The 8,167-nt window shown below is 34.2% G+C and overlaps 1 long non-coding RNA gene across 4 annotated transcripts; it reads right to left on the bottom strand.

Moving 5' to 3' along the window:
* Window positions 1-3,172: 3,172 nt before the first annotated feature.
* LOC121783627 lies at window positions 3,173-6,965 on the bottom strand. Of its 4 annotated transcripts, none has more exons than XR_006046609.1 (10): window positions 6,473-6,965; window positions 6,205-6,265; window positions 5,962-5,998; window positions 5,509-5,800; window positions 5,324-5,420; window positions 5,140-5,221; window positions 4,665-4,817; window positions 4,490-4,561; window positions 4,310-4,384; window positions 3,173-3,485 (listed from the first exon to the last, which is right to left on the bottom strand). It is a non-coding gene; the product is annotated as an uncharacterized LOC121783627 (long non-coding RNA). The 4 variants fall into 4 exon arrangements; XR_006046608.1 differs by having other exon boundaries at window positions 5,140-5,209; XR_006046606.1 differs by lacking the exon at window positions 5,140-5,221 and having other exon boundaries at window positions 6,473-6,963.
* Between the last annotated feature and the right edge of the window lie 1,202 nt (window positions 6,966-8,167).

The raw sequence follows: 8,167 nt of genomic DNA, 5'->3' as shown, positions 1-8,167 counted from the left end.
GAGGAGCTCATGAGGATACCTAGAAGGCATCGTGTCTCTAGCCGAGACCTTTTTCCACATTGCCTTGTGGACATCTAACGGAAGGCTAATTCCATAGCTCTTCGTATTTTTGGCTTGCCTCTTGTTGTCATCTTCCTACAAAGAAAAACAAGCTCTTAGAAGAGCACCAAACAAGTAGAAAAACAAGGGGTTCCCCCTAACTTGCATTCAACCAAATATAAATCAAGAATCAACAAATATGTGCAAGTTTGTACCTAACAAGTGCTCTAAAGTGCATCATATGAACATGTAAATCAAACAAAAGAACAATAACAATCCATCCCCCAACGTGAATTAAACCTCCATGTAGAGATGTATCAACATAAACATCACAAAACAACAATCTCTATAATCTACAAATGTATTCCAATTCATGGAAGTAATAATAGCCTCACAATGCTATGAACATGATTGTAATTTATAAACAATGGAGAACAAGAGGGAATTCACCAACAAAAACCAACAATTCACTACCCTACTCAAATATCTAGCCATGAAAAATGAGTATAAACATCATCGCACTCATCCCCCATACCAAAACATGCTTTTCATCCGAACAATTCAACAATAAAGAGCAAAATCCAGAAAGAATTTAAACAAAACTCATAAATTAAAGATAAGATCCATACCTTGAGTTAGAGAAAATTGAACGACGAAAGCTTGAAATAACAATTGCAATGGAGGAATGAGAGTGTGGGTGTGTGAAATTAGTGTTATTTGGGAGTGGGGGTCGTGTGCAAGGGAGAATTGGAGAAGAAGGTGGAGAAAAGAATTAGAAAACTCAACTTTTAAAAGCAGTTCCGCGTTACTAAACTTCGCGCAGCGACCGCTGCAGACCTTTTGAAAACGGCGCGCTCCTCATTGCCGCTGCAGCCCGCCCTAGAGCCCGACCCTCTCTACATGCACACGTGTAAACGAGTAGCGACCGCTGTGGATTGTGCAGCGGCCGCTACAGGTTAAATTTTTTTTAATGTGCAAAATGCACGAAAATTACAGAAAAAAATGAAAATAATGAAAATAACGAAAAAGAAGGAAAGGAACAAATTGGATTGCCTCCCAACAAAAGCTTTTGTTTTAAGTCGTTGGCTTGACTTGAAGTGACCCAACTAGGTGGGCGAATCGACGACCCTTTTGCTGAAAACCACGAATTGGACCAATTTAGTGCCCAACTTTTTCCACCATTTGTATTTCCCCTTCACGGTCTTGATCACATAGATTTCCGGGTCGACTTGTGGTTGAGTTTTCTTCTTTTTCCTCTTTGATTTTTCCTGCGACAAAACCTTAGGAGGATCAGGCTTGCCCTTTTTGGGAGCTTCAGGCAAAGCATTAACAACAAATATAGAAGGGTTAGAAAGATCTTCCCCTTTTTGTGGTCCCTTAGGCTTTGTTGTGTCGGTCATCATGACCACCTTGCATTTATACTCCATTTTTGCTCTTTGCGCCTCTTCATACTACAGACAACAACCTGTCTCTCTCTCTCTACAGAGACACACACAGTCACTGGCGATTACACGCAACAGCACAACTCCCCAACTAATTCCCAACCTCTCCAGTGATTTGCCCTTCTCTCTCTACACACGCGACAATAGCGATTACTACACTCGCCTCTCTCCAACTCCAAGCAATGTTGCTGCTACCGCTGCTCCTCCTCTCCACCGCCGCCGTCTCAGATCTCAATTCCGACCGCGCCGCCCTCTTAGCCCTCCGCTCCGCTCTAGGCAGCCGCACCCTCTTAGTTGGTAGTTCAAAGTTTCGTTTTAGCACTAGCAAATAAAGTTGCAATTATTGATATCAAGATTGGAATTTGATCTCGAATTTTCCACTGCCTGGTTACATGGTTTGCAGATTAAATTAAATGGCAATCAATTGTTCATGAAAAATTGTGGGAGACTATTTTACACATCAAAATTAATGTTGATATCTTATTGAACAACATATGCATAGGATTATTAATATTGATCCTTAATAATCTGAAACGACAACCCATTTATTTAATTTTAGAGCAAACTCAGTACCATTCTAAATAACCCGAAATTTGAGGCAGTCTTAAAAAATCTTTGTAAAATATGGATTCAATACCCGACCTTAAAAAGGATGCCATCTATAAATGTTGTGTCACGCCATAAAAATCGAATTTTAATATCCTTTAAAGAGGTATTATTATAAAATCACAGAAATAAATTTCTCTACTTTTTTAATGTATGTAATTTAACGGCGGAACACTATATTAAAAAATAGAAGTTTTAATGCATCACCGATAGAAATTTTAAAGTATCTTGAAAATCAATAATTAATTTGTTATTCAATGTATAAAATAATATTTTCTTGTTAAGTAGTAATACCAGTTTTCATCCAATTAGTTGTAAAGATCGAAATCTGAGTGCAATAATAAATTAATTAAACCTCAGTCACACAAACATATTACTTTATTGAATTGATATACTAACAAATACACGTTTCATCAAATTCGAGCCGCCGATATCCACCAAATTATAAATTCTTCATGCACAAGCATAATGCATAAATAATTACGATGATTGAGATATTAAAATAGACTCGTCGCTGTCATAATTGTGGACAAATATACTCCCTCCGTCCCATTGCAACATTTGCTTTTCGGCACGGGATTTTATGTAGTGTTGTTTTGTGAGTTAATGAAGAGAGAGTAAAGTAAAAGAGAAGAAAAAGTAGAGAGAATATTGTTTCCATTTTTAGAAACGTTTCATTTTTAATGAGACAGACCGAAAAGGAAAATGTTTCATTTCTAATGGGACAGAGGGAGTATCAATTTAGCTTAGATACACCCCAAAACTGAAGATTCATGAGATTTGCGAAAAAGTAAAATGAGCCGACAATGTTAGAGCATCCACAACCGTGCTCTTGCCAGCGAGCACGGTTGTGGGTCCCGCGCCACTATTCCTGCCTGCTCTCTGGCAAGAGCACAACACCCACAGTTATGCTCTTCCGCAAGGACGAGCACAATTCAATTTAAAATTCAATTAAACAAAAACATTTCCATAATATTAAAATCTATCAATATATAAAGTGACAGTTTTTTGGACTGCCACCTGGCAGCATTTTGGTGAGAAACTGAACTTATTTTTGTTAATCTTTTTAAATAATTTTTGTAGCCTTTTATGAGTTTAACTTTCAGATCTTATTTTAAAATCAGTTTGCAATGCTTGACAACTACCTTCTGAAGCACTTCTTACCCCTATTCTCGGTAACACACAATTAAGGTATAGGTGCAGGCCTATTCCAATAGACAGCTCCTACATACAAATAGAATACAATAAAAACTGCAAAATGTAACTAGGCCTATTCCAATAGACAACTCCTATATACAAATAGAATACAATAAAAATTGCAAAATGCAACTTTTTTAATTTCTGCAAATCTTCAACTGATTCTTTTGCTTCCTTCTTTGGAAGATCTTTGACCTGATACTAAAATCCAAAAGGAGAAAGATTATATTGGATATAGAATTAAAGAACCTTTTTCTAAAATTATTGCAAAAATTAACAAACCGACTTTTAAAAATTATATATGAATCTGATGTTTTCTGTGCAAAACTCTAAAGAAGAATTTATTTTGATGGATGTCGACCCAAAGAAATATGAAGAATTTGTTTAATACTTTAATTGACAGAATCTTGATTCAATTTAAAATTAAAAAAATACTGTAGAAGAAAAAATCTGATGTGTAATCTGCAGAATCCTATAGAATTTATATATTGATAGATTGGATCCTAAGAGTAGTGTTAAAAATTTATAAAGTGCTTTAAATGAAAGAATTTTTCCAAAATGTAAGAATTTTTCCAAAATGTGAATTTGCTGAGCCACTGTAGGTTTAATTAGCGGCGTGCATTGCTGTAAGATACAGAGAGAGAGAGAGAGAGAGAGAGAGATTCATATTTTCTGCAGTTTCCAATAGAGAGAGATTAATATTTTCTGCAGTTTCCAATAGAGAGAGAGATTAATATTTTTCTAACCAGCACACTAGACAAGAGAGCCCTATAAATAACATGTCCTAACACTCCCATAACCAGTTAACATCCTCTCACAACTAAACTCAGTCAAGAAAACCAACAGTAAATAGTTCAGTTTCTTCTTCCTTATTTCATTTTCTGCATACTCGATCTCTTTACATTTATTCTTATATATTCTCTTATGAATCTTCACTCTATTCTTAATGTGTTTGTTTCTGTTTCTTATATATCTATTTATTCCAGTTTTTAAAACTATGTACTCAATTAATAGAATGTTCTAACCTTGAATCTGTCAATGCTTCCATTTCTCTGATCCTTGAATGGCTGCTTTATCTGAGATTTTTGTACTGCCTATCCCTGCATGTAAAATTTACATGAAAGATTTATTTTATGTTTCTGTATTTACCTTCATGTCTCTTCAATATGAATTTTCATATTCAGTTCCTTTAAATATGAACTAACCTTTTTTCAGTTTCTAGGCAATCTTTGTTCCTTTTTCTTTTATTTCTACTTGCAATCCATTAATGTGATTGTCTGCAAAAAAAAAAATTGAAGCAGCATTCAAGGTTGAGTCAAGGTTGAAGATTGTCAATTAAATGTTGGCAATGGCGCATGTACGGTATATGGTCACTACTACCTGCATAGCTCTCCCCAGAGATGTAAAAGTCCTCCGTACAGGTTCTCAAGATTGTGCTTTTTTGGGAACCTGCACATTTATTAACCAGCATGCTCTCCAGTTGTGTTCTTTAAATACCCTGCCCTAACCCTTCATAATCACTCAGCAAGCTCCCTGCAACAGAAATCAACCAAACATTATCAGCAACAAAGATCTACTTCAATTTCTTCATAAATTCTTCACTCCATTCTTCTTCACTTTCTGGTCTTCTATATGCATTTCTTTGTTATTCTGACTTCCAATATTTGTAAATGTTCATTTCCTCTTATATAAAATAATTTAGCTCCTATAAATATTCATTTGCAGGACGATGTTCTGTATTAAATATATCTGAATACTAACATGTTTATACCATATTTATTTTTGATGTTCATATTTCTGTATTAGTTTAATATTTTTTGTGTTAGCTCCTATATAATGAATGCAGTTTTCGAACCTTTACTCTGTGATTGCTTCTATTGCTATCTAATTTTTGTTCCTGTCGTGGCTCCTTCATGATTTCTATTCTTTTAGATCATCTCCAACAAATAGAATGAAAATTAGATTTTTCTATTTCTAATTTTGCTATTTTAATAAGAAATTTGAATTAGCAGTTTTAGGATCTACAAATACTCCTTTACCTTTGCTATGCTATAATGGTTCTTTGTCTGCAACTTTTGACTTTCCGTACGTGTAGATCACAATGCTGCAATACTTTTTGTAAATTGATATCATTCCCTGCACACAGAAGATAATTTCATTATCTACAATATTTTGTTTAAATAAATGACTCATTGTATAGAGGCACCAAGTGAAGCAATGGCACCTTTCATTACTTCGATCCATAGTCTTCATCCTAGATGTGCAAATACTATCATCAAGGTGCAATGTGTTTGGGTTTTTGAATCATTTATTGGAGACGGAAATGACAGTGGCACAAGAATGCCACTAGGTGCACTTTTGGCGAGAAAAGTAATAAAATGGGGACAAACATTGGTTGTTTTTCTTGGAACATGATTAGATGATACAATAGTACATTGTCGAAAAGCTCAATTGATATATCTGAGGGCCAATACCGGAGGCTGAGCTCTTTACTCTGACGAGCCAACGCTCTGTTCCTGCAAGACATCAAAAAATTAATCTATTTTATTCTAATTTTTTTAAATGATGCTGGCCTATTACTTGGTCCGTTATTAAAGATAAAATAGTTGAAGAAATCTGCAACATTGAACAGTTCATCTCAATTATCTAGAACTTAAAGTTATTGTCAGTAATATACCATTTTAATTTTTTGAATGCTTCTTCGGTTTGTTTTCCTGCAAGACACATATCTTTATTGTTAATTCATGTTTCTGAAATATGTATTTATGCATTTTTCTTTTGCGGAGAATTGAGTTCGACAATTTTTGACAAATATTGGCTTTTAAAGTGTATGCAACATGGTAATCTGCATTAGAGTGGCATGTTTTTAAACTACAGACATAGTAAGCTTTTGAAAATGCTAAATTAGAGAGTTTATTACCTTCTTGGACCGTGTTGGTACTAATTTGGAAGCATTGTTCATCTCTTTCACAATTTTGAAGCTGTGTAACAAAGGATTGCATCAAATGATAGTTAAATTCTCGCAAATATGTTAGGGTAAACACTAATTTGGTCGCATGTTTTAGTAGTCAATATTTAAAGAAAATTTTTTAGATCAGTTCCTTAATTAAATTAATTTGAAGCTAATCATTTGAAATCTAAACATGCAATTTGGAAAAAAAATTAGGGTTTAGGTTTGTAGCTTTTACCTTTCTCGGGTGATGGAAAGAATGTCGTCCGGCGTAGATGGTGGTTTTTTCACCGTTTTCCTCAGTGGAGGAGTCGAGATCTAGGGCTACGGTGTCGTCTCTGGGTCGGTGGTTTTTTCCTGATTGTTTGGAATAGGTGAAGTCGTCGCCGATTTTGGCCTGGGTTTGGGTAAATACGTCGTCGTCGATGAAGCTCACCGATTTCGTCGATGTGTGGGGGAGATTTAAGGTTCCGTCTGTCGGGTGGTGTTGATCAGCGATGAGTTTACATGGAGTATAAACTACCGGTGAGTAGAAGAAGTTGTCGCTGATTTGTGGTGCGGTGTGGTCAGCATCGCCGTCAACGGCGAAGTTTTGTAGGCGGAGATGGTGGAGCGGCGCGATTTTGGGCTAGGGTTTTGCTGAGGCGGCTGAAGAAATGGAGAGAAAATCCATTTATATTTTCATGTATAACATGCTACTGTTGTAATGTTCATTTATTAGGTTGATCAACTGTAATTAGTGTAATGTAAGTGGAGGACATTAAATAGAATGTGGGTATATATATGATTTAGTGGTTGTATAAACTTTGCTCTCAAATCTCACTCATCATTCATCTCTCTTTTTTGTGGAGTATATCTTAATTCTAATTAACAAATGCGTTTTTCTCCATTTATTTGATAAATTAAAAATATACTGAATTGTGTTTCGAGTATGTAATCGTACTCTTAAAACTGGATTATAGAGCTATAAATCTTTTTAACGTATACATATAGTATTTTATATTTCTACTCAATTATTTACAATTTCTTTTCCGTGAGACATTTGCTATGCAAAATTATACCAACAATCTAGAAGATGTGCATGTGTTCAAAATCATAACCATTATATACTATTTGATGTACTTATTTGTTGAGATTGTGAAGTTCATTTATTTATTTTTAATGATTTAAGGTTTCGAAAAAATTAGGCCAAGTAAAAATCGTGCCAAGTTTTTGACAAATCTTATTAAAATGGAAGTGATACTTTGCATCACCTATTTTAAGATATAAGTACATGTTTTGTCTTAATTACTGCCACCTTATAGACCATATTTTATTTAAATCCATCTGTTAATTTTTTGTTATCACTTATTGTTCAAATTTTTTTCAAGTCCATTTGGTAAGTAGGTTTGAGAACTATGTGAGGACAAGTATAAGCATATAAGCCCAACATTTAGATCTAATCTAAGGATAAGCCCAACATAATATAAAATATTGGATAAATTGAAAGGTTATATTGGTTTCTATGAATTGTTAAAGGTTTAAGTATGAAGTTCTTTACAGGTGAAGAAGTTCTTAGTTTCTTTTTTTTTGGTACACATCTGTGATTCATATATCTCCACTGAAGCCATGAAGAAATTTAAAAAATCTGCAATACTTAATAGTTGTTCATAAGAACAGATTACAGGTTCAACTTCAGGTAAAAAATAGTACACCTTACAATCATCTTTATTTTAATTGTCCTTAAGAATGTAGCCGTTTCATCCAAAATTTTATTTCACCTGTTTTTTATGGCAATTTATAAATCTGTTAGAAGTCATTTGAATACATATACAGTATAGAATGAATTTTGCAGAGATTTATGTGTGACATTGTATTTCACTTATTTTATTAGCTTTTGAATTATTTTTCCTTGCATCTTCCTTTTAATTTTGAAGTTACTTTGTTTTTTATT

This window comes from Salvia splendens, chromosome 21 (genome assembly GCF_004379255.2).
Source record: "Salvia splendens isolate huo1 chromosome 21, SspV2, whole genome shotgun sequence".
Lineage (NCBI taxonomy): Eukaryota > Viridiplantae > Streptophyta > Magnoliopsida > Lamiales > Lamiaceae > Salvia > Salvia splendens.
This window is presented reverse-complemented; position numbering and strand designations above follow the sequence as displayed.